Source organism: Triticum urartu, chromosome 1 (genome assembly GCF_003073215.2).
Source record: "Triticum urartu cultivar G1812 chromosome 1, Tu2.1, whole genome shotgun sequence".
NCBI classification, from domain to species: Eukaryota; Viridiplantae; Streptophyta; class Magnoliopsida; order Poales; family Poaceae; genus Triticum; species Triticum urartu.
Genome location: NC_053022.1, coordinates 230,758,691 through 230,786,283, shown reverse-complemented (window position 1 = coordinate 230,786,283; position 27,593 = coordinate 230,758,691). Strand labels below are relative to the sequence as shown.

The 27,593-nt window shown below is 42.5% G+C and overlaps 1 long non-coding RNA gene across 1 annotated transcript; it reads left to right on the top strand.

Moving 5' to 3' along the window:
- The first annotated feature begins 24,868 nt into the window (after window positions 1–24,868).
- On the top strand, window positions 24,869–25,741 carry LOC125526777. The gene is made up of 2 exons (XR_007291888.1): window positions 24,869–25,201; window positions 25,296–25,741. It is a non-coding gene; the product is annotated as an uncharacterized LOC125526777 (long non-coding RNA).
- The last annotated feature ends 1,852 nt before the right edge of the window (window positions 25,742–27,593 follow it).

The window sequence follows — 27,593 nt, the reverse complement described above, 5'->3', positions numbered from 1 at the left end:
CACACCGATCTCCCTAACTATAGCTCTACTGCAATTTGTATTTCTCCTTCTGATTAATCAATGGAATATGGCCCTATGGCCATCTTTTCGTCAAAAAAAATTCACTTTTCATTGCTTTAATAATTCAATTGGTAAAAACAGTAGGTGTTCATTCTACAAAAAAGCACTGACTTTTTTATGTGTAAAGAAAGAAATGGAAATCTGCATGTTCATACAGGGACATATATATAGGGAACTTACATCCAGCAAAACAGCAATTGCGACCACCACTAAGGGCATTTGCATCCAGCACACGAGCTACATGCTGGACGGTTGCACACTGCCACCATGGACATGCACAATGATATTAAGTAGATGTTTGTTAGTTTAGTTTTTTATTGGTTTGCCTTGTTTAAGTAGTAGTGCAGCAATAAAAGGTGCAGTTGTACTGAAGTTTTAGTTGCTATATGGGGAACCCAGAGCCCAATTATTTTGGTTTTCAGTTCAGCTTGTCTGTTCTTTTCAGTTTGTATGCTTTATTGTGCACAGTCTTGAGGAAATCCCCAAAAATAATGTGTGCACTCAAGGTAATTAAGTGGCTTTGTAAATTCTAACCATGTGTCCCAGACTAAGCAAGCAATACATGTTAGTCTTGGTTTGTGGTTAGACATGCAATGTGGTTTCATAGATGCTTCTGATCAAACTGGAAATACTATGTTTCAGGTTGATCCTACCAATTCAGTGCCAGTTCTTCTATTTTATGTTTATCTTACAAGTGGAAAATGTTGAGGTTGATCCTGCTGCTAGTTTTTCTATTCTACCCACCCTATTTTCTCATGATTTTTTATGAACTAATAGTTCTTCCATTTTCCTCACCCTATTTTCTCATGTTGTCAAGAATTTTGAGTTTGTTCTACGGGAAGTTCAAATGATCATATTAGAACTATTAGGAACTGATGTTTTATTATCAGTCCTATCAGTTCAGTGTGTATTTTATTATCAGTTCATAAATAAGCACACATAAAAGTTCAATTTGCCTTATTCAAACTGTTCAGTTCATCGGTTTTATTGTATGACAATTTGCTGCATGGGGGATTTTTTCATCAATTCGACAAAAAAGTGTATAACAATTCAGGTTTTGAGAAACGGTTATGTAGCAAAGTTCAAACACTAAAATTTCGACCACCAAGTTCATGTTTTAAAAGTTTGTGTAAATTCCAAATAGTTTGTGTAAATTCCCATCGAGTAGGTGCACACATTGAACGGCTACTAAACTTGTGCGGCTGCTGCTTTTGGACTACCCAGGAAGCACATCATTATTGAAGGCAAAAATATGTAACCTATATAACTCTTGTTTGTTCTGACTTCTTGTTTCTCTACAGTGGCCAAATCCCAGCACACCTGGTAGTTCAAACTTACACCGGCTAGCCTGCGAAAAACTGACCTGCACAAGTCGTTGTCATCAGCATCGTCGCCACAAGGAAACACCAACATCGCTGCCAGCTACACGCACATCTTTGGCACGTAGGTTTTTGCACTAAAATGTTTGAACAATTGCACTGAAAGTTGCGGCCATTTAATGAAAAATCTTTTCTATAGAACCAGTTTCTAAACTTGTCGTCGCGTGGACGCATCTCACTCCAACGGCATGGCTTATACTTCAGTGGCAAATAATGGAGCCTGCTGGAGGAGTCACGGGGTCGAGGACCTCTAGCTCAACAGTACAACTTGTTGTTTTGTCGTCGGTCGCTCACGGAGATGAGTGCAGGCCGCAGTAAGTATAAGATACTAATATTAGTATATGTGTGGTCCCAGTAAGTACATGAGTGCTAATTAGCAAGTTTGATTGCTTTTGAAAACTGAAAATGTCAGCTTGGACTGATGCATTCCATAAACTAGATGATGCACCGCGTTGCTGCGGGATTTTGTAGCGCTATATATGAGGAGGATATGCTGGCAAGTAAGAAAACTATTAGTTTATTAGTTAGTCCAAGAAACAGAATGATATAATTGATAACAAAAGTTTTTTCATAATACATTGATGTCACAGTTCATCTAAAGAAATCTTATAGAAGAAGCAAGCAAGCACATACCAAGATTTTGGTAGCACAACACGGGAGACTTTTCTTTCCAAGCAGTTAATAGTTCGAACAAAATAATCCCAGATACTCCACCTCAAGAGAGTCAAGAGACACCTTCGCCTACCAATAAAGATAACATGTTGCAAAAATTTGTAACTGGAAGTTTGCTCCCAATAGTATTAATATAAAAATTGATAAAAAAATCCAATTCAATCCTAAACCATTCTTCAGAGAATCGTAGTTGCACTTAGCTAATGATTCCAGATTGTGAACTGGAGCATATGTTGAAGTTTATTCTAAATCAACATGACTTCATCCTGTTGCAACAATTAATGCCCAGGGCACGAATGGATAATGTATCAGTAAGAACTTTGACCATAAAGCATCGGTAGAAAAATATAACCATAAATAATACTCCTTTTGCATATAGAAATGATAGATAAAGAAAATAAATTGAACAGAGCATTTGTGTTTCACCTGCATGGTGTTGGCTGAAAGTGAAACCATGACGAATATTACTTAGATTCACTGAATTAGATGTGTTCTTTGCAATGTAGACTAATGGTAAATTTTGAACCTGTATAGCCTGCCTGGGTCTGAGATCTTAAGATGTCATATGTCCCTATCGCCAATAGCATCAATGCTAAATCTCACCTACAGTATATACATGGAACTTGATAGTTAGAACTTAGAATAGGAAGAGGTTGATCTAAGTAGATGCTAGTTTGTCAATGGTATCAAGCAATAGGTGACTGTAGATGTTCTTGCAGGATTTATGGTTTTTAGGTTGGTACTGTTTCGAATTCACAACACACATTCGCACTCCGTAAGTTGTAAATAACTTGGGAAACAATTCAAGATTATCCATGATCAAGATGAGAAATAGAGTAGTATATAACTAAAGGACTTGGGAGTCCTACATCATTAGCTATAATGCACAGAGTACCAAATCTGCAAGAAAATCACATTATGTATAAATATTGAGGGGAAATCAGGGCACAACTGGTGACACTTGGATACCTTTAGTTAACTCTCTCTCTCTAGATGAGTAGTTATGGGTCATCATAGATTCATAGCAGTCGATAGAGAGACTCACTGGCATGGCATCATTGCACAATCCCTGAAACCTCCATAGAAATCTGCAGAAGTAGTAGTCTGTGTACGTTTTGTGCGACCTTTTTTATGAGAAGAAATACTGAAGATAGAACGCCAAATACTGGAAAACATAGTACGTAACCTTGAACTCCACTGATGTCGCTCGCTATATTCAGAAGTTAGCCGCAAATCCATCACCAAAACAAAGGTGCATGACTTCCTTCCCAGATGAAAAAGGTCGGCTTGCAAAAGGACGCCACCAAAACTATCTCGTCTACGGATCAGCCGGGGCGGCACCAATGGGAGGAGGTGGATCCAACGCTGCTCGAAGTTGTGCATGTGAACCGAGGTCCTGCCTGGCATCACTACCAGCCTGGTCATATGGATGGGAACCTACCAAACGCGGCGTCGACTCCATGGCCGAGCCCAACATCGCCACCAGAGCGTCGGTCCAGGCCAGAAATACCGCCAGGTACGGACCTCCAGAAAGTTTTCCTTGGGCGAAACAGATACATGGAAGGGAGAGGAGGACCAGGTGTCGGCAGTGCATGCACCATATGGAAATCCCGATGAGGGGCGGAGACGAGGCGGGTCGGCTGTCATGCCGGAGGATGGCGCAGGCAGCAGTGGGGAATCCTGATGAGGCCCAGAGACGAGGCGAATCCGCGGTGACGCCGGATGAGCTCCCTGAAGCAGAGATTGATCGCAGCCGCCACGAGCTAACATAGATAGGGGAAAACTAAAGGAGGGCTGATGGGTTGTGAATTGCAAGATCCTGAACTACGGGGAGAGACGGTCATTCTCTGGTCTTCTGTGTTGAGACAGATTTTGCTTTTTCTTTCACAGAAAATGACTGCATGAGGTGTGACGTGGCTTTGTTTGATTGGATGTTGATGTGTCTATGATGTATGTTGAGATAAATCAAGTAGTGGGGGTGAACTTCTTAAGTATATAGGATGTGTTGTGTGTTTTTAGATAAAAACATTTGTCGGGTTTTTGGTGGCCAAGTATTATTGATATGGAGATGAATAACTATGCAGATGCACTCCTATTGTTTTTGTGGAAAACCCAAGATGGCATCTTTTACTTTATGAGCTTTCGAATTTGCATACTTCAAATTTGCTGCTTGCTCCCACCTGTGAATTGAGCAATTTCAATGGGTGTCGTCGAGCATGTCCGGAAGTATGCCCTTCATGCAAAAGTGTGAAGTTTTGGCAGTATTTTGTATATTTCATTTGGCAGAGGCTTCATGTGATCTTATGGAGCTTTATAGATGTACTGGCATTACACTTTTCAGGCCCTATGTTCCATTATATCATACATGTGTGGCCATTCGATATGTATTACATGATCAGTTCTTGGAAAAGAAGAACACAATAGTTCGGTCGAAAACAATGATCAGTTTGATAGTCATCTCTCCTGTCTATTTTGGTTGATGACCATGAATGGACAAAAATTGTATGGGAAATTTTCTATTATTACTAGCATATAAGTACATAAAAAAGTTGAACACGACGTCCTAGATAAGTTTGGAAAAAAGCTCAAACAAAAAACCATAGAAATTCGAAATGATAAAAGTTCAAGTGGTAAAATGAGAGAAGTCCAGAATATCATCACAAAACAATGTTGAGTTCAAAAGAAAACACAAAACATTTTTGTTTTATTAAAAATATCATTCAGTTCAACGGTATAAACTATGCAAGTGCGGGCATGATGATAACATGGAGAATTTACGAGGAAAATTATACCGAAAATACAGAGTAAAGTCTAGTATATGAAAACACGCTCAGAACAAAACCATACAGACATCTGTTCAAGTATTCTTTTTTCGGAACCACTCAAGACTACTATGAAAAATACCTCAGTACAAACACAAACATAGATCAGCACGAGTACTCTATATTTTGACTGGAAAAAGAACACGATGGGTCTCACCGTATTCAAAATTACTCTCCAACGGTTGAGAATTTGAGAAAAAATTCAACATGACTAAGTTTCACATTTTTTATATCTTTTCAATGGTATATTATTTGCCACATTTCGATAAACTTAAAAAAATCACGTTCCAAATCAAATTTGACCGTATTTGAATTCGAGTTTAAACCGTAAGGAGTTAGAAAAATATTTATATACGAAAAAGTTGTGCATTTTCCATAGCTATCCAATGCCGTATCATTTGAGTCAATCCACAAATAGTTTGCAAAAAACGCGAGAATACGTTTCGCCCAGAATTTCACCATTTTTCAAATTACTTTTAAATCATATAGAATTTGAAAAAAAACAATAGATATATGGAAGAAGCAGATTTTCACCGGCTTTAATGCCATCTTATTTGCTCAATTCCAACAAACCATTCAAAAATTAAGTCCAAAATACGATTCGCGTTTTCGGTTTTGAAAAAAAAATGGTTTTCCCAAAACTGCTCTTAACCCATGATGATTTTGCAAAAAATTCCTATATGACTTGTAATGTAGCTGTCAAGAGATTTCCAACGATATATTACATGCCCCAGTCCGACGAAAAAAAATCGCAATTTTTTTAGCTAGAGAGGACGGTCAGTTCGACGAGATGAAAATCATCAGTACAACCGCGTGCAACCGTTAGTTTAAGTAGGGGAATAGAATAATATTCTGTTACGCGAAACAGAAGAGCTCCAGTACAAGAAATATGTCAACTTATGACCTTCTGTCAGTGACCCTCGAAGAATTGGTCATAAATTTATGACCATTTTAGATCAATTGGTCAAAATCTGTTCAGGGGGCTCCAAACCCTAAACCATTGCGACCATTTTGGTCAGAAAGGTCGTAATTTCCTTACACGAAATGGTCACAAAGCAAACAGTGCTAGTCCGCTACCTTATTTCTAGTTGTTAATGACCAATATAGATGGTCATAGCCTTGTAGATTGTGGTGGGTTGTGATGACTAGGCGCCATCTCATCAGTTTTGCCTGTGTCATGTCCATGTGGCAGTTTTTGCCCTAGGTTGTGAAGCAACCTATATTTCTATCATTCCCAAAATTCCCAAAAAAATCTCATAAATTTTTTGGGGGCATATCTTCATCAAATATGTAAAAATCCTTCCTTGCCTAGTTCAAAACTAATTCAACAATATTCATTTTCCTATTCTGTTCACAACAACACCTTATGAAGGAAGTGCTATTTATATATTCTTGATTACCCTCGGAATTTTTGGGCACTCTTTCCTATCCAAGTCATTACCGCATGACAAAATTCAGCTCCATTTGCCTAGCAAATCTTCCTCGGCAAATTTCCAAAGTTTTTGTCCACCTAGAAGCATTGTGAAGGAAGTACCTTTTGTATATCTCTAAATGACATGAAATTTATACAGTTCCTTCATATGCCCAAATTATCACCCTCCTCCAAATTGCAGCTCAGTCAAATCATCTATGTGAGCCCAGGTTCAATTTATATTTTATGGCCAAATTGGCACGTTGCAAAGCAAGTGTTATATAGACTCCTCCTATTACCCTCAAACTTTTCGGGCACTCTTCCATACCCAAATCATTGCCACATGATAATATTCAGATCAATTTTCCTAGTAAATCTTTCTCAGGAAATTTCCAAAGTTTCTACCTCGAGAGAAGCTTTGTGAAGTAAGTACTAGCTAGGCTTACCCAAATGATCTGAAAATTTACCAGCGCATGACCATACCTATGTAACTTACCTACACCAATTTTTAGCTCATTTCATTATTCCAATTTCTCTCACTAGTTTTCCCAAGTTTTTGTCCATAGAAGAGCATTGTGAAGGAAGTACTACTTTGGCATGTCAAAATGATATCAATTTTCTACAATGCTTTCCTATGCCAAAATAACCATCCTCCACCAAATTTCAGCTCAATCCATTTATTATTTTGAGCCCAGTTTCAACATTCATATTTTTGTCCAGTGTGGTACTTTGCAAAGCAAGTACCACCTAGGATCCTCCTTTTGAGCTGAAAATTTGTGAATACATTCTCCTTAGTAGACGATCATCCTCGGCCAAAACTCACGCCCATTGGCCATGTGCATTTCCCGTATCGCTAATCAAACACTTGGCTGCTTATTCATGTTTGAGCATCGATCGGTCTCCTCGTGCAAATCTTATGTTGTGATTTTCTTCCTAGCACCTACCTGGGGAGTGCCCAACCCACTAGACATTCCTAGGCCGCCCAGAACACATGGAAACGCCACGGCCACGTGGTGACCATGCGGCGGGCATGCGAGTTTACGCGCTCTAGAGTTGGGGGCCTTGGCCACCGCCCAAACCTCGACATATCTCCACCAAACCATGTATTTATGATTAAATAGGTACTTATGTAACTAGAAATGATTTTTGGAAAAAATAAATAGCAAACTATGATGCAGCTGTAGTTCAAATTTGACCCGCTTCCTACTGAATCGGCGGGAATTTGTCTTTTTCACCAGAGGTGGATCAAAACTTTTGACACCCAACCATTTTGTCAATTGTGCATTAAATATGGCCTAGTATTTTATAAAATTGATTAGGTACAATTTTGCAACAAATATATGGTAGGTCCTTCACAAAAAAACTCATTTTGGGCACTCGGAAAAATGGAAAATGAATTTTTCGTGCAAAGAAAATGAAAACTTCCTTAGGCAACATTGTTTGGAATTCCAAGACGCACCCTTGTGCACAATATGAGATCATCTAAACAAACTATGCCACAAATGTGGCCATAAGATTGATCATTTGACTTGAAAGTCATTGATCTCCACACGTGATAGCTCGTTTCTGAGAACACTTTTTTATAATAATTGCCGCATTACAAGTTTGTTATTTTTCCTGGGAACTTGGCCACATATGATGACACAATGCGAAGGTTTCCCAATTTTTTGATTTTTTTTTGAATTTTTTATGCCCGTTTCAAAATGCGGTCAAAACTGCTGGAATGACCGTTCCTAGCTAGTGGTTGAATCTTGGAATTTTATTGGTGTTTCTCTAATTAAATAGATACTTATGTACCTAGAAATGATTTTTGGAAAAAATAAATAGCAAACTATGAGACAGCTGCAGTTCAAATTTGACCCGCTTCCAACTGAATCGGCGGAAATTTGTCTTTTTCACCAGAGGTGGATCAAAACTTTTTACACCCAACCACTTTGTCAATTGTGCATTAAATATGGCCTAGTATTTTAGAAAAATGATTTGGTCCAATTTTGCAACAATTATTTGGGAGGTCCTTCACAAAAAAAACCTCCTTTTGGGCACTCGAAAAATGGAAAATGGTTTTTTCGTCCAAAGAAAATGAAAACTTCCTTAGGCAACATTGTTTACCATTCCAATATGCACCCTTGTGCACAATATGAGATCATTTGAACAAACTATGCCATGAATGTGGCCATAAGATTGATCATTTGGCTTGAAAGCCATGAATCTTCACGCATGATAGCTCGTTTCTGAGAACACTTTTTTAAAATAATTGCCTTATTACAAGTTTGTTATTTTTCCTGGTAACTTGGCCACATATAATGACACAATGCGAAAGTTTCCCAATTTTTTGATTTTTTTTGAATTTTTTATGCCCGTTTCAAAATACGGTCAAAACGACGGGAATGACCTTTCCTAGCTAGTGGTTGAATCTTGGAATTTTTTTTGGTGTTTTTCTGATTAAATAGATACTTATGTACCTAGAAATGATTTTTGGAAAAAATAAAAAGCAAACTATGAGGCAGCCGCAGTTCAAATTTGACCCGCTTCCTGCTGAACCGGCGGGAATTTGTCTTTTTCACCAGAGGTGGATCAAAGCTTTTGACACCCAACCATTTTATCAATTGTGCATTAAATATGACCTAGTATTTTAGAAAAATGATTTTGTGCCATTTTGCAACAAATGTATGGTAGTTCCTTCACAAAAAAACACATTTTGGTCACTCAGAAAATGGAAAATGGTTCTTTTGAGCAAAGAAAATGAAAACCTCCCAAATCAACATTGTTTGTCATCCCTAAATACACGCATGTACAAAATATTGGTTAAATGTTTGCCTGAATAAGAGGGTACAAACTATAAGAGAAAAAACAAAAAAGCTTAATTCTGATTGGTGGAACCAGCTATGGCATGGATCAATGACATGGCAAACATCTGTCCATCCATCCATGTCCATCCACCCCTCCGCTCTCTCCCTCACACAAAAAACCCCCCTCTCTCTCTCTCTCGCACAGCTAACCCTAGCAATCTACCTCTCCCCTCCCCTCCCCTCGCGCAGCCGCCACCCACCTCCACCACGCCTTCTTCCCACCCACATCGCCGCCGCTGCCGCCGGCCTACGCCCTCCCCCCACACCGCCGCCGTGAAACCCCATCCTCACCTTCTCTCCCCGGTCGAGCAGCAGCAGGTCAGGCGGAGGCGGCAGCCAGATCCGCCGCGTTGCTTCCGGATCCGCGCCCTCCCCACCCTCGATTCATCTCCAATCCCGCCGCCGACACCCACCCCCACCCCCACCGGCGACCTCCCTTACCCCATCACCGCAGGACCCGTCCTCACCTCCCGCCACCGCCCCTCTTCCTCGTATTCTCCGGGCACCGACGCCGCCCCTGCCTCTCAGGAGGATAGAGGAAGGCCCCCGCCTCCGCCACGCTCCTCCATCTTCGAGGCCATGGAAGGGGCGGGAGGTCCCGTGGCCGCGGATCTACTGGGAGCAGCCGTTCCCCTGCGAGAAGAAGGTGAGGAGGACGCTCCCCCATAGCTACTGTATCTTGCTTCTCTTCTCGATTCGGTGGCAGTAACTGCTCCAGAGCTTCATGCAGATGCGACGGGGGCTAGGGACAGGTGCCGGTCTCTGGCGCGCTCTCCTAGGAGTCCGTTTGGTTTGCGAGCTCGAAACCGCGCGTAGTTCGTACTTGGTGGTGGTAGCTTTTCTTAGGGTGGTTGAATTGCTGCTGATTGGGCGCAGCAACAGTGCGCATTCATGCTACTAGTTCTTCCTTCCCCCAATTGCAGTGGTTGAAATTGGGGAAAACCTGGGTTGCTGTTCAATGTCGACAGGGAGGACCAACTGCACTGCGCATTCGTGCTAACCACCCCAAACCCCCACAATTTTAGTGGCTGAGCCGGGGAATCAGACAGGGGTTTGTGTCCAGGGTTCTGCTTTTAGATCCCGAGTGCCAATGTAGTTTATGATAGTGTGGTTGCAGTTTGCTGCTTATGTATTCCATCTGTTTATTTCGGAATGTCGAATGTTCCCCAGGCAGTGGGTGCTAAGCTGCTTCTGATGGCAGACCACAATCCATGTGTTATATTTAGCATATTGAAATTCAGTGTCGCCTTCTCACGTTAAATTGTTGTACCTTTTTGGCACCAGTATATGTAGTCCCCGTTGGTAACAAGAAAAATCATGTAGTACATGAGTGGGAATTGCTACTCCGTGTTTGTACATATCATATTTGCATACTAGTCATGTTCCCAGGGTTTTTAATCGCTTCTGACAGAGAAATGCACCTTTGATCTGTGATGATATCCTTTAGCATGCCTGGCTATTAGTTCTAGCAATGTCAGAACTCAGAAGCAATACGCTGAAGGATACATTTTATGTCTCTGTTAGATGGCGTGTCCTAGATGCTCTTGTCACTAATTTTAATACTACTACTGGTACTAGTACTTGTAGTCGATGGATGGAACTGCACGTTCCTCTGCGTTGTCGACCCAATTTCCCGGCCGCGAGTGCTACTTCTTGTATTTTTCTGCCAAGTCCTCTAGACGCACAGAAGCTACTTGTAGTCGCTGGACAGTAGACTCTGTTGTATTTAGGAATTAGTTGTGATTACTAGTTAGATTCAATGTTTCTCGCCATCGAATAGAACTATGAACCACTTTGATATCTTATCTTAAAATGTTTTATTTGTGCCTCCTAATTGATTACTAGTGTTTCCTGGTTAGCACTGATGTTCTAAAATGTCTTATATTCGTTCACAGAGGGACGGCACCCACTACCGCTGCCTCTGGGGCAAGATCACCCGCCCGCACGACAACTCTGGCGTCGTCCGCGCCCAGTTCAAGTCCAACCTCCCCGCCGAGTCCATGGTCAGTGCCTGCCCACCCTTAGTTTTCTTGATGGTGCTTTTTTGCTGAGGCTGTTTGTTGCTTTGCGTTGTGTGCATGGGCGCAAGGTCAGAGTGTTCATGTACCCGAGCAGCATCTAAAGTTAGCATCTGCTGCACTATCGCTGATGATGTTTGTTTAAGGTTGTTGCTTTGCTTTGTGTGATTTTACTCTAGCATGTGTGTTGCATTTTGTCCTGCGCCTTGAGAATGACTAGGATTTATGTTATAGAATTCCAAGTGTAGTCGCAATATATAACATGCCTAAAGTATATGGACTTGTGCAGTGTGTCCATCGAGAGTAGATAGACTATTTCTTTCATGATTCATCTATATATGCTGCTCTTATATGCAAGTTTGTATCTGGATGTCTTATGCATGACAGAAGTTTGTGAAATGCAATGTTTTTCTGTTGTGGTCTGTTTGATGGGGATTGATGCACATGTAGGTCATATCTTTGTGTGTTTGGACCGAGGGAACAACACTAGCTTATTAGCTTACTTTTCATCAAATACTAGTATTAGTTGAGATGTAGATGGACTGTTTCTTTCACAATTTTATCGATATACAGTTGTTTACATGTTTTTTATCTGGATGTCTTATACATGACAGAAGCTTGTGAATCGAAATGTTTTTTTTGTGGTCTGTCCGATGAGGATCGATGCATGTGTGGATCATATCCCTGTGTGTTTTGGATCTAAGAACTAGCTTATTAGCATACCTTTTTATCAAGTACTACTAATTTAGGTGTAGATGGACTATTTCTTGCATGATTCATCAATATGCAGATATTCTGCTGTTACATGCATGCTTGTATATGGATGTCTATTGGTGTATATGGACTATTTATTTCAGGATCCATCAATATGCAGTTATATACATGTTTGTATCTGGATGTTTATATTACATCATGAGGTTTTCTACAAATTAGTAAGGTAGTGGTTTTAGCTGTTGCATTGTTGCTTATATTTGATACTACACAATGTGACTGGAGTTTATTGTGATTTGCAGAAGATAGAATCTGGATGCAATTGCTTTGATATTCCTGTTTAGCCCCCAGGCATGCTCATGAAGTACAATGAGGTGTCCTCATCTGACTATTTCGCCAATGGGTAAGCCTCACTGCCAATCTTTCAAGCAGTAGTAGTACGGTGTCGCTATCATCTCTGTTTGTATATAAGTACGCCACTGTTGAGGTTTAGCAATCTCTGTTATGGTGTTGATCTGAATCATGCTTTTCTGTATGTGACAGCGAACTGGCTACCCTCGTGTAGTTGAGAAATTAGTATCCATACATGCCCAGTGCATGCCTAAATCCTGAGTTTTATTTTTAAACACCTCTCCATATATGTGCAGTGCCTATTGTAATTGTCAAGTGTGAATTCTGTATATGAGGTGTGTTCTCCTTGTAGTAATTTCTAGTAGCCTGCTTGTTATGTGTAGAGTGCACAACACATTATGTGTATTAAGGATGAAATGGTCAGAGTATGGCATTTTCAATTTAACTTACTTTTTTGGTGTTGAGCTGTCGATAAATTGGTGTTGGTACCATGATGCTTGAATTGTTATTTTCTTTTGGTAAATGAACTGCTGCTTTGGTGCATAGATGTATCTTCACGAGTCACAAAACTCCTGACATGTAGGCGACTGGAGCGCACCAGAAGCATTGACAACGACTCAGTCGTCGGCGCCGCCCTCTGCTAGAGCGGTGCGTCCCCTCTCTGTTCTCCCAGCCACCCCTAAGTTTTGGATTTGGATCGTTTCTGTGAACTCTAGCCATGCTCACTTGTAAATCTGGTTTGATGTTTAAACCATGACTTATGATAATCTGGTTTCATCGCCTTCCGGGGACAACATATATATGCTCAATACACTCTACTTGTTTTCCTGTATAGTTTTCTTACTTGTTTTCCTTTATGCGTTCACTCTTTTTCAGGAGCTCCAAGCATAATTTTTTTCCTTTATGTTCACTCTTTTACAGGAGCTCCAGTCCTAATTTTTCTGAGTGTGAAGACGTGAAGCCAAGTGCAAAGCAGTGAATGCTGGAGAGAGATGATGCTGGAGAGATGCCCTTCCTGTAGGTCTGCACATAAGCGGAAGTTCCTGGGTATACAAGATTCGATGGTTAAACTGGTTGATGTGATGTGAATGAGTGTATGGAAACTGGTTGTGTGATGTGAATGAGTGTATGTAGTTTCACGTGTTCTGTTCTGTATAGCATATTGTAATAAACTTATTTTAGCTGTTATTTGAAGATTTTCATATGCTTTCTCTCTTCTGTCTGTTTGATATATACATATGTATTGCTTATTAATAAGCTGTGAAAAATCTGACATTTGGGACCCATCTATAACTGGAGTTGGAAAAAAAGCTGGAAATAAAAAATAAATTGACTGCAAAATGTTGTGCGCTAGAAAATAAAAAGGCCAAATTGTAAGCCAGGCCCATGTAGCTAACCAAAATTAACATAAAATACATATATTAAAAGGGCTTGCCTAAAAAAATACATGGGCCGAATTACTGGGTCAGACCCATGTAGCTAATAAAAGCACAGGAAAAAATACATTAAAAAGGCTGAATTGTTGGGCTAGGCCCATGTAGAAAATCGAATTGGACCGGGCTGAATCTTGTGCCACGTCAGATTGCCACGCTGGATGCCTACGTGGCCTGGGGAGGTTGCTAGTGACCAAAACGCCACAGTAGACGTATTTTGGTCATAAACGTCTTCGACCATTCCAGAAGAAAGGTCGCTATAGTCAGTTTATGATGGCCAGCTTTTGACCTTATGTTTTTGGTCACAAAAAGGTCACAAATGGAAATTTGTGACCATTCAGTGACCAATAGTGGTGGTCACAAGTTGACATATTTCTTGTAGTGCTCAGGTGTGTGTGTGTGTGTGCACGCGCGTGCATGTGTGTAATGTTAGTAGCTACGTGTGGTCTAAATTTGTAACTTGTCCGTGTTTTCGATTTGGCCCCAACATCATGCTCCTCTGGTGAACTAAGAGAGATTTCTGTATGCGGGTTGTACAGACTACCATTTTTACAATTTTTAAAATATCACCTGCTTATGCTTCATGACGTGTAACATTATTGTTAGTCCTGTTTTTCCATGTACAACATAGTCTGTCTTGCCCGCTTCACTGTTGTAACTATATTTTTGCCCTAGTCATGTGTACTTACCGAAACATTTCAGGATGAAGTGACTTCAACACAAAGATTTGAGAGCAGTGCGGCATGGCCGTTACCAAATGATTATTGATTGGAATTGGAATGTGCTGATGTTCTCGAGCATCAACTAGAGGTGGCAAGACAATGTGTATATGATTCTCAACATGTAACCAAATGTTGAGACTAGAGTTGCAGGTATTAGATGCAGGAGTAAAAGAATGAAACAAGACATTGAGTTAATCACAAAGGAATTGGAGATTTTGCAGACTGAATTTTCTGCTATCTAAATCCGTCCAGTCCTATTATCCGAAGAGATTATAGTTCAAATACTAAGTTCTGTTGATGTGTGTCCATGATGTACGAGCTTTATTTGCCCAGTGTATGTAATTTGCTATTTATGTGCACTTTATTATCACTGGTGCCGAACTATAATGCCCACTGGGTATAATCTGTTGTAATTTCTTTATTGTATAGTGTAGAATTATTCTTTGTTTCTGTGCCTTAGTCTCTTTATTGTATTGTGTAGGTTTTTTAGAGGCGATAGTATAGAGTAGGATAATTCTTTGTATATGCTATATCGTTGAAACGGGGGCCAACACGCCCAAACATTACCTAGACACGATCCGAACGAACAAACATGTGTAGTCAAAGCGGGCCTTAATTAGGCTAGTCAACTTAATATTTAGTGGATCCCAATCGATGTGGCCCACCGTAAAAATGGCTCTTAGCAGACCGTTAAAAGGCCGAAAGGTCTATAGGGTCGTATAAACGGACACGGTCCGCAGACCTCTAGCAGGCAGAAATAAATGTCAATTTTGTCTCATCCCTTTTACTTGACGGGCCAGTAAGAGGACGAAAGTTTTTTGGGCCAGAAGAGGCCCAATTTACAAACTAGGCTTTTAATAGGCCGAAAGTCGCCTCGGGCTAAAATTGTGCCTTGCAGAACGTGGGCCACTAATGGACCCAAAATCAGGTGGCACCGTTAAAGGCACAACTATTATGTAGGCCGTTAACAGGCCGAAAGACAAAATTAGCTAGAAGTTGGCCCATTTACAGAATGGACCGAGGAAAGGCCGAAAGTCACAACGGGCTAGAAGTTGGCCCAACTATAGAATGGGCCGAGAAAAGGCCGAACGACGTACCGGCGACTTTTTGGTCCATAGCTATAATGGGTTGCTAACAGTCCGAAAGAAGGTCAGGCCGTAATTGAGCCCAAAGGCGTAGTAGGCCGTTATTGGGCTGGAACTGACGATAGGCTGGAAATTGTCAAATCTAGAATGGGCATTTGATGGGCCGATTTTGTGTAACTCGTATCGGTCATGCTTGTGAATGGGCCTGACTCAAGTAGGCCGCTAACGGGCCGGCCCGCTTATTTTGATAGACCTGGCCATTTAGCCTAAATGGGCCATTGTTGGGCTGAGGCACGTGTTGACGTACCATAGGCGCGTCCCGTCAACTTGTTGGATGACACCTGTCCCAATGCGGAGCTAACACGTGGATACTCCGGCGAATCAGAATTTTACATGTGGAAAATCCCCATTGGTCTGGGCTGTTAACGGGTTATCGGATCCAAACTGGAACCCGATAGCTTAACGACGACCTGTTATGGTGGATGCCACGTGTCGGTTAACCTTGACGAAAGCACTTCCATGACGCCCCATTTATTGTCATGGAGGTGGACACTTCCGTGATGATAATTTTGGTATTGTCATGGAACACTTCTACGACAACACAGGTATGACTAGCTTGATTCTGTCATAAAATCGTCATGGATGTACATGCATGACAGAAAACGTGACCTACTGTGATAAACACGTATCATCACGAAAGTGGGTTTTTTTGTAGTGTGAGGAGCCCCGCAGGCCGAACAACGAAGGCCAAAAACCCTTCCCTTCTGAGGTCAAGACGGTGAACATGATCTATGCCACCCATATACCAAGGAAGGAGAGGAAGCGCGCGCTGCAGGATGTGTACGCCGTCGAGCCCGTAGCGCCGAAATTCAACCTGTGGTCGGCTTGCCCGATCACCTTTGACCACAGAGATCATCCAACCAGTATACATCATTGAGGATCGGCGGCCCTGGTACTTGACCCCATTATCGATAGGTACCATCTCATGAGAGTCCTAAAGGGCGGAGGCAGTAGCCTCAATCTGATCTATGCAGACACAGTGAGGAAAATGGGGATCGATCCATCAACGATCAAACCCAGTAACACCACCTTTAAGGGGGTTATTCCGGGCGTAGAGGCCCGATGCTCAGGTACGGTAACACTGGAAGTGGTATTCGGCTCACCGGATATCTTCCGAAGCGAAGACTTGATCTTCGGTATTGCCCCATTCTACAGTGGCTATCATGCCCTCCTCGGCTGAACGACGTTTGCCAAATTCAACGCCGTCCCACATTACACATACCTCAAGCTGAAGATGCCTGGTCCCTCGAGCATCATAACAATCAACGACAACATGGAGCACTCACTCCAGACATAGGGACAGACTGGGGCCCTGGTGGCCGAAGACCAAGCCTTCGCCAACGGGCCAAAGTATCAGCCCGTTGTAAAATGCTAGTGATACAACTAAACGGGCTCGAGCCCGATCCCCGTCATGGAAGCCCGCTTGCATTCGCCGCTAATACGGATGCACTCCCCACGGCATGCCCGCCTTCATCGTGCTCTGCGTGCCTCGTCAGCACAACTTCGCGCTCGAGATACCATGGGCGAACGTGGGGGCTCATATCAAACACATATCTCCACGTGTTCGGCTCAACCGAACTACGACATCACCATGTCCTCGGAGGACAACGAGTATGACTCCGGACACGCTCAGCGTCAAGCTATGTTCGGCCCGAGCTACATCTCAAGGCAAGTATTGAAGGCACCCCTTGCCAGCATGCGATGTTCACGGACGACCATCTCACCCCCTCAATCTCGCAGAACCAAAAGGCGGAGACATGCAGCAGGGCACAGTTGAGGCTTTGATGACCCACAAGTATAGGGGATCTATCGTAGTCCTTTCGATAAGTAAGAGTGTCAAATCCAACGAGGAGCAGAAGGAAATGATAAACGGTTTTCAACAAGGTATTCTCTGCCAGTACTGAAATAAGTGGTAACAAATAGTTTTGTGATAAGATAATTTGTAACAAGCAACAAGTAACAAAAGTAAATAAAGTGCAGCAAGGTGGCCCAATCCTTTTGTAGCAAAGGACAAGCCTGGACAAACTCTTATATAAGGAAAAGCGCTCCGAGGACACATGGGAATATCGTCAAGCTAGTTTTCATCACGTTCATATGATTTGCGTTAGGTACTTTGATAATTTGACATGTGGGTGGACCGGTGCTTGGGTACTGTTCTTACTTGAACAAGCATCCCACTTATGATTGACCTCTCTTGCAAGCATCGGCAACTACAACAAAAGTATTAAGGTAAACCTAACCATAGCATGAAACATATGGATCCAAATCAGCCCCTTACGAAGCAACGCATAAACTAGGGTTTAAGCTTCTGTCACTCTAGCAACCCATCATCTACTTATTACTTCCCAATGCCTTCCTCTAGGCCCAAATAATGGTGAAGTGTTATGTAGTCGACGTTCACATAACACCACTAGAGGCTAGACAACATACATCTCATCAAAATATTGAATGAATACCAAATTCACATGACTACTAATAGCAAGACTTCTCCCTTGTCCTCAGGAACAAACGTAACTACTCACAAAGCATAAACATGTTCATAATTAGAGGGGTATTAATATGTATATAGGATCTGAACATATGATCTTCCACCAATTAAACCAACTAGCATCAACTACAAGGAGTAATTAACACTACTAGCAACCTACTAGCACCAATCCCGGACTTGGACACAAGAATTGGATACAAGAGATGAACTAGGGTTTTGAGATGAGATGGTGCTGATGAAGATGTTGATGGAGATTGCCCTCTCCCGGTGAGAGGAGCATTGGTGATGACGATGGCGATTATTTCCCCCTCCGGGAGGGAAGTTTCCCCGGCAGAACAGCTCTGCCGGAGCTCTAGATTGGATCCGCCAAGGTTCCGCCTCGTGGCGGCGGAGTTTCGTCCCGAAAGGTTGCTTCTTATTTTTTTCTCGACGAAAGACTTCATATAGGAGAAGATGGTCATCGGAGAGCCACCAGGGGGCCCATGAGGTAGGGGGCGCGCCCTAGGGGGGCGCTCCCCCCACCCTCGTGAGAAGGGTGTGGGCCCCCTGGTCTTCACCTTTGGCGAGGATTTTTCATTATTTATTATAAGGTATTCCGTGGAGTTTCAGGACTTTTGGAGTTGTGCAGAATAGGTCTCTAATATTTGCTCCTTTTCCAGCCCAGAATTCCAGCTGCTGGCATTCTCCCTCCTTATGTAAACCTTGTAAAATAAGAGAGAATAGCAATAAGTATTGTGACATAATGTGAAATAACAGCCCATAATGCAATAAATATCGATATAAAAGCATGATGCAAAATGGACGTATCAGGCTTCGGCCCACGATCAAGGCCCTGTGTAGACCTTTCTCTGTAATTTTTCTTATTTTTTCTTGCTTATCATAAACCCCCCAGCAGTTCGAATTGTACGGATAGACGTCCAAAGCTCATGGAAAATAAAAACATCTTTTACAGTGTTCGGGCATTCGAATTATTTAGCTCTCTCGTGCTTCTTCCTTTCCTCTTTTTTCCTACTCTTCTAACAGCTGGGCATGCACACATGGTGTAACAAATACAAATCGGTTAACTGACCAAAGGCTTGATCTTCCCATCAGCTCTACGTACCATGTCCGACACCACTTCTCGTTGTGTGTTCGGCTTCTCGGATATTGCATTATATGCATTAGTTCCGAACTATGTCTTGGGTCAATAGTTGGGTTGCCCGGCTCCTGTTCTTGCCCTCTCATGTTCTACATGTTCGGCTAAGATGGTAAAGGGAGAACCCCTGCGATTGTGCTTCTGGCTAGTCCAGTCAAGCACCTCAGGGGAGAAAGCCGAAAACTGGCCGTCATAGTAAGCGAGAACTAGTCAGCATCCGACGACAAGTGTTAAACTAAGAAATTGTTGGTGATTTATCCATGTCATATGCAAGGTTCGTCCTCGCACAAACCATGTGATTACAAAGGCATGCCTCGGCTCCCACGTACATCACAAAAACCTAGGGCCTAGTAACTAGCTCCCGCTGTCAAGCTCCTATGGCTAAGTGAAAGTGATAAAGCCGTATAGTCTAATTGCCTAGTCTCTCTCTTGTACTACCATCTTCGGGCACCAAGACATACGCTAAGGGTAAGAATGAGGAGACGAAACACCCTTCGTACCATTCACTTGGGGGCTGAAGCCAATGGCTGGCAACTTTCAGAATAATGAACGGCCGCACAAGAGTCAAAATAAAAACACCATAATATCCAAACGAGGTGCATTATAAAGAAAAAGGGTCCGGTCGACAATTTAATACAATCACTCAATGATTACATCCTTGGAACACTGGCCCTCTATCGCCCGAGCAACATCCATAACCTATGCAAAGTACAGTTCGGGGCGGTGGTGCTCGTTTCCAACTATCGGAGGACCAGTGGCCATATCCATCGGCTTGATCTTCGGCCAATGAACCATGGTCTTCGCCAAGGCCAGCCTCACCCCTTCAAGACACGCAGAACATTTCATGGTATTAATCCATGGCGATGCATCATGCAGCCTCTGCATAAAGCCAAAGTAGCTGTCCGGAATAAGCTTTGTAGGCCAGAACTGGACACAAAGATCCTTCAGGGTTGACTCGTCCATCTGATACAGCTCCATCAGCTGCTTCATCTGGTTGCTGCAGAGTAGAGGGTGTTCGGGCGCCTGGAACTGCGACTAGAAAAGCCGCCTTTCAGAGTCCTCCTCCCGTGTCGCGTAGTGCTCTGATGCAGCAGCCGCACTCTTTGGAAGCTTGGCGCAAACACCTACAGAGCGCCAGACCTGCGTCAGCAAGGCCCACCTATTGCCACCAAAAACACTTTGCGGCAAGTACTTCTTACCATTTGCGATTTGCCCCACTTGGCGGAGCTCCTCCCAGACACCCCACACCTCCGTCCTGGCCTCCTAGAGCTCTTTGTATGCCTTGGATAGCTTGGAAGACTGCTCTTTTTTGCTTTTTCTCAAGGGCCTCACACTTCGTGATGGCATCCTTGAGTTCCACCTACACTTTGGCCACTCGAGCCCCGTGCTTCTCTCCGGCGGTCTTCGCCTTCTCAAGTTCAGCGGCCGCCTTTTAGGCAGCCGCTTTCTTCTTGTCCACCTTGGCCTCGGCCTTCTTCAGCGCCGCCTTCAAGCCCTCAACCTCTGCGGCGGCAGCTACACTCACCAAACACCATATGCTCATCATAGAGTCCGGACTATAAGTATCTGGCAGTGTTAACTATGTACTTCCACAAGAGCTTACCTTGTGCCTCATCAAGCCGCTTGTTGACGAGGTCAAGGTCTTTAACAGAGCGTTTAAGATTTTGATCCATCTCCTCTAGGGCAGCAGCATTAGCAGCCACGGACAAGGATGATGCCTGTGATATCAAATCAATCACGACACTTTAAAAGCTGGCCTACCGATATTCGCCCCTTAGCAAGGTTTTTTGCACACCTCATAGAGTTTCGGGGGTTGTTATGTATATACGGCCTTCTCAAACTTTGACTAAAAAAGTAAAGACCGTTTTTTCGAGAAAAGTACATTAGTTGACTCACCTTAAAGCCTGTTAGAAGGCCCTGAACGACGCCATTCAGTCCGGTTTGGGCGGGACCAAACACCCCGTAGAACCACACCCATGAGGGCGCTATGCTCGTCAACGATGACGGAGTTGTTTACCAGCTCCTCTATTGTGTCCGGCCAGCCCACCACCTCCTGGTTGTTGGTGTCCAGCGCGGGTGGCGGGACCTCAACCCCCTCCCCATCGGAAGGCAGGACCGGCACCTGTGAAGGCCTTGGGGGCTCAGGTGCGGCTGGCTGGGATGGTCCGGATGGTCCAGATTCTCCTCCCGCATTAGCCAGGAGGGACGCACCCTCCTGGCCTTCAGTGATCGAGGCGTTAGCCTCGGCCATGGCCGTGTCGCCCTCCTCCCTCGTGTTCGAACCGGGAGGGGTCCTTCAGGACAGCACTCCCCAACCTCTTCGAGGATCAAGGGAGGTGTGGAGCACAACGCGGATCCGCTGTCCGCCAATTTGGCGGGCGGAGACGTCCCCTCCAACGTCTGCTCAGCGGGGTGGCCGCGCGGTGGGCTGTGATATCACACAATCAGTTTCCATGAGTAAGGGGCTATTAAAAATAAAGCAACTAAAAACACCAAAATACGTACCTGGCAGCAGGGGCCTTGACCCTAGGTTCCCTATCCGGAACCTTCTCGGATGCCACAGACTCCTCTTCGGAGTCCGAACTGTCGGACATGATCAACTTGGGCCTGCACTCTCTAATCGCAAAGAGTTCGTATGGATCAATTGTATGCCCCGCATCGCACACGTAAATAAAATCTGAACCATGTTTGATGTCTCCACCGTCGCAAATGTTTTGCATATTTTTTGATGGTTTTTTACATCCCCATTTGTGATTAATGCATCGCACACAATTTCGTCAAATGGTCTTTGATCGTAGTGTCGCGTTAGCAGCATCTTGCAGTAGTGTAATTTAGTTTTTGTAGTACATATATTGAATTTTAGAAGTTTCATCATAAATTGATGATCAAGTGCATAAAAAATATATGAACATTTTAGGGGAATTATTGGGAGAAGTAAAATCCAACAATGTTGAATTGAAAATGTGAGGCTTGTTTTTTTATGAAATGAAAATGTGAGGCTTGTATTCTTTGAAATGAAAATGTGAAGCTAGAATTTTTTTTCAAATGAAAACGCAAGGAACTTGACTCTATTTGAACATGTGAAGAAATGAAAATGAAAATGTGAAGAAATAAAGATAGTATTTTTGTAATGAAAATGTGAAGAAATGAAAATGTCAATAGTGTTTACATGCTCATGTGTAACTCATCATGTGGTGTGGGGTAGATCACACCGACGAGCCGCTCGACGACACCCAAAAGATCACCAAAAACACCTGCATCCTTGATAGCCGTCTAGTGAGTAAAGATGATCTATTTGTACATGTGATATGTGGAGTAGTGCTGTGCAATACTAGCATGTGTATGTGCTTGCCAAGTGCTATCTTGGATTTTATTGTTTGCAGGGAACACCTCTGAGTGGCCTATGTTTTGCCGCAATGTTGATTCATTTTTGTTCCGGCAAATTTCAGGCGCTCGATATGTCCTATTCTATCAAAGGTCATGCCGAATTTTGTTGTGATTTTTGGCGTGACTTGTGCTAGAGTGCCCGTGATTTGTCGGAACGGGAATTAATCGACATTCTGGCAGAACATAGGCCATTTTTATGGCATTGCTCCATATATGTAATGGGCTGACTTTCATTCAGTCGATGCTACTTGAGTGACTTTCAGTCCGTGCTTGAAGGAAGGATGCTGACTATTGTCGTCGGGGTCGTTTCCTTTCCTTCTTATAGTGATATACCTTGGTAATGCACGAGAGAAGGAGAGGAAGTAAGAATCACTGACAGTCGAATTATCTGTGAGGGAGTTTTCCAATATACTGACAAAATATCAGAGAGGAAGAATTCCGATTGTTCTCGTGGGGGTCGTTTCCCCTTCGTTCCCACGTGCCAGACATTTTACTGTAATGCACTCAGGAACGAAGGGAGGAGCGACCATCACCGATGGTCGCAATATCAGAGAGGGAGTGCCCACCATATACACCACGTGGGATAGAGTGTAGCAAGGAAGACTTGATGGACCAAAAGTCAACCCGTGTTGAATAGTGATTTGTGTGTTGAGTTTTCTGGTAATTGTCGTCAATCGATTTTGAATCTTTGAATTATAAACATAGGAAATGTCTGACGGTGATAGGATCCCTGAGTGCGATTATTGTGGTGACGACCGGGGTCTGCGGCATGCCTCACCTAGAAGACGTTTGGCGGGTATTAAGCTTGATGAGACCTTCGATGTTTCTACGGTACACAACGACGACAAGTCTTGTTTCGTAATTAAGCATGACTTCTGCTTCTTCAACGTGTAATTTCTGTTTTTTACAATTCGACTAGTGCATCCCCTGCCATGTAAGACGTTATGTCTTAGAAAAGCTAGATTTTGAAGATCGTGAGAATAAGGGGACAAAGAGAGTTCACCTCAGGACCCAACATGGTTGCGCTTTTGCCGTAAAGCTATAAAATGCAATGACCTACTCCCATGGTTGCTCAAATTGGATAGCACTATACAAGGCGTATAGTTTTCAGGAGGGTATGCATGTCACCTTCGATCTTGGTCCTGAAGATGACATCGAAGATAATATCGACATTTGGGTCGATGTTGATATGCTTCCAGTTCTACCTCTACATGATTTTCTCAAACATATTTATTAAGTAATTTATATTGCTTATTTAACAATAGTTGACAGCTTATTTCCATTATTCAAAAAATGTACGGAACATAATAGACAAAACCTTACTACACTTACGGGTCTAAACTAACTTGCGAGGAGATAAATCATTTCGTTTCATCAATTAATGATGTTGAGACTTTTAAGACGAGTCCGCATATTCCTCCAAGTTATGATCAATACGTGCCAGTGGTCCACGTGTTTAACTAAGATATCATGGTAATATTTTTCCTATTATGTCACCAGTGCATCTTTTGCATACATTCTTCTTAAGCTTGTAACATCCAAAAATTCTAAATTTTGGAATTTTAATTATTTAAATAGGATTAATAAAAACTTGCTTCTATTGCTTGTTGTTAGTTAAATTTGGTTAGGACTTGAAACTTTTGGAATATTTTAAAGAATAATAAACGAGAAGGAATAAAAGGACTTTCCCAATTATTCATTTGGTTCTTGTTTTGGGTTTGAGAATATTCATAATATTTCCAATTCAAATACGAGAGAGGGCGACATGACTTCCTCAAATAATAGTATTGGTGAAATAATTGAATATTCTCTCATTCAGATTTTGAATATTTAAAACAATTCTAACTCAAAAAAGAAAATATTACGAGTGAAGGTAATATGACTCTTTCAAGGTTAAAAATGAGTTGAAAATGCTTTAATTGTTATTTGCATTTCTCTCTAGAGTTCAAAATATTTGATGGAACATTTTACAAGTGTCAAAGTAAAGTTTACCAAAATATTATATGTATGTTATATAAATACTTGGTCTGGAAAATGTTCACTATGTTGAATGTAACTATATTTATTTTTGTGGTTGTTACGGTATATTCTAGAAATTTTTTTGGGCCATTCTTTCGAGCCAAAATTATTTCTGTAAATAAAGCAGAATGGGAAATAACTAAACCTATTCCTAAACCTAAACCGAAGCCCACATCGCTATCTATTGCCCGCGCACGACGCAGCGCGGCTGCCAGCCCAACAGGCCGAGGCCCAGTCCCGCAAGCGGTAGTAGGCCAGCCCACCTCACCCAAATGGTACGCTCGCGTCACCGCTGACGTCATCCCCGAGACCCCACCTGTCTGCATCTCTACTCCTTCTCTATCTATGACAGTGGGACCCGCCCGTTATCTCCTACCTCCCGTCCGAGTCGCTCTTCAGCACGACACCGCCGCCGCATGAACCCCACACGGATCGCGCTCGATCTCCCTGATCCCTCCGTCATTCGGTCCATCTCCAACTACAACGAGACCTACGCGACTTCCTCGCTCAATTTCTACACCGAGCACTCGATTTCTAGTTCGAGATCGAGTACACTGACCTCGCAAAGCTCTCCTGAACGAGCTTCCTTCCATGGCCAAGTCTGGCGACAATAAGCCACACCCCTGCCCCTCTGTTCGTCTGCAGAATCGCCTTGATGTCCCGCCTCTCCCTGACCATCTTTCCCCTTCGCAGACACAAGAATCTGGGCCCCCGTCAACCGATCTCGCCGGGACGCGCATAGCACCGCCTGACTCCGCCCACGTTTCCCCATCACTACCGGACGCACCGGAGCGCCCCTAGGACGCCCTCGGACGCACTTCTCGCCGCCACACCTCCCGGTCCCACTTCCCCAACTCATAGACCGCCGGAGATGATGCTATCATCAACCAGAGCCTCGCCGCCGTCGTCGTTTTCCTGTCCGGAGAGAAATCCAGCGACTCCCAAATCCCAACGACGCGGCACAATGTGAGCCATTCATCATCACTTAAAATCAACAATCCTGCTTAATCTCAGCTAAACTGGTACCAGCTTATCACGTGTTGACATGTGGTACTCCCAGAACAGCTGCGGCTGTAGTTCAGAAATGATGTCACGGCAGAATTTTTCACATATTTCAAATCGAACTTTGTTCCGTTATATTTTGTGATCCGTATATTCAAATTTAGTGATTCTCTTTTTCTATATGTTCATATTGACCTCTACTATCTATTATCACCATTAATTTAAACTTTCGGACTTTTCAAATTTGAGCAATTCAAATTTGAGTTTGAATCATCATTTGACCATATCTTGCAAATAGTATATCGTACTCAATTGATTCCTTTTGCCCATGAAACACTTGTATCAAATACTTGCTAAATATATTCTGAACACTCATCTTCAAATTCTTTTTGACCTATTTTAAATTTAAATTTAATTCAAACCTCATTCCACTATAACTTTCGTTGTAGTGTTCCTATTCCATCAATTCTTTTTGCAAGTGAATTCTAGTATGTCCTATGCAATCATTCAAACAACATTTATGTTGTTCCATATACCCTTGGCACTCTTCTATACCATCTTTGAAGTAATCTTGTAGAGCAACAGTTCATCCTCTGTTAACTCTTTTGAGTCGATTTCCTTCACTTGTCACCTTATAGCACCATGTACGCCCATATTATATATTAGGCCCAACTATATTGATTTTGTTTAACCTTGCCATATTTGTTTTATTGTTCTTTTGATTTTTTTGTATGGCATGGTTATTGATTTGAGTTCTTTCGTTAACTATAGATTATTCGGAACGTGGCGTGTAGAATTATCAGGATTGTGAGTGCGAAGAACTCCATCAAACGTATCAGGCAATTTACACCTTGATCATACTCCAACCTATTTTTTATGCATGTAGTCATATATCACATTACTATATTATGCATGTGTAGGAATATTATGGTAGTATGATATTGTTATTGGGTTTCAGCTTAGTATGGCCTTATGTAGATCGTGGTAGTTGTAATCTTGCTATGCTATGTAGATGGAGATTGGTTCGTGTATTCATTGAGATTATGTGAGGACTATATATAATATAACTTGAGTAAAAACATAATATATAATTCACCTCTGGCTAGATAGGGTTACATCATGGAATTCCTTGTTCCTTTTCTAAGGACATGGACCATGGCTAAGTGTGCCTGAATGGTATTGCTGGGTGGTTTCAAGAATATCATGGTTTATACCCTCTGAATGTAAGTGGGTGCCGTCTAGGCTCAAAAAGATCAAACAAACTTAGTGACTAGTAGATTGCATGTACATCCATTGGCTATATGGGCTCTGGCTTAGTTGATCAGTTGTGGAGATGATAGAGGCAAAGGTGTCCCGTCTTTCGATGAGATGGTGATTATCGTTTCGGAGGAGTAGACTTTCACGATCCGACTACCAACGTGCGAGGACGTTGCACCTTAGCAATCGCTAAACCAACTCCGAGAGGTTATTGACCACGCCGGATCACGATCAACCTGACCACGAGGGTCTGTTTCCTGCGAGCAAACGAAGAACAAGCAAGAAACTGAGATTGCAATCTAGATATTGCGAATATAAGAGGGAAGCTTTATTAATGAAGGTGGGGCTCTGTGACTGTGACGCCCCAAGACCGGAGCTTCAGATGCCTTCCTTGGTTTTCCGAGTTTCGTCGGGTAATTTGTTTTGTTTGTTGCATTCATCTTTGCATTTGTGCACTGCATCATGTCATCATGCCATCATGTCATTTTTTTAAAACTCAACCAAATAAATTGCATGGATGTTCGATCTATTTAAACCGAGGGAATTCACATGGTGTTTCTCTTTATAACATATCCTCCCGATATTAGGGAGCTATTATAAATATTCCATTTTTGGAATTCACCATAACACACTTGCAGATCCCAATGCCTTTGTTATCACAACTCTTAACCTCTAACTTTGCCATATATCCTTCCGTCATTTTCCGGAGCTCCACCTACATTCTCAACATTT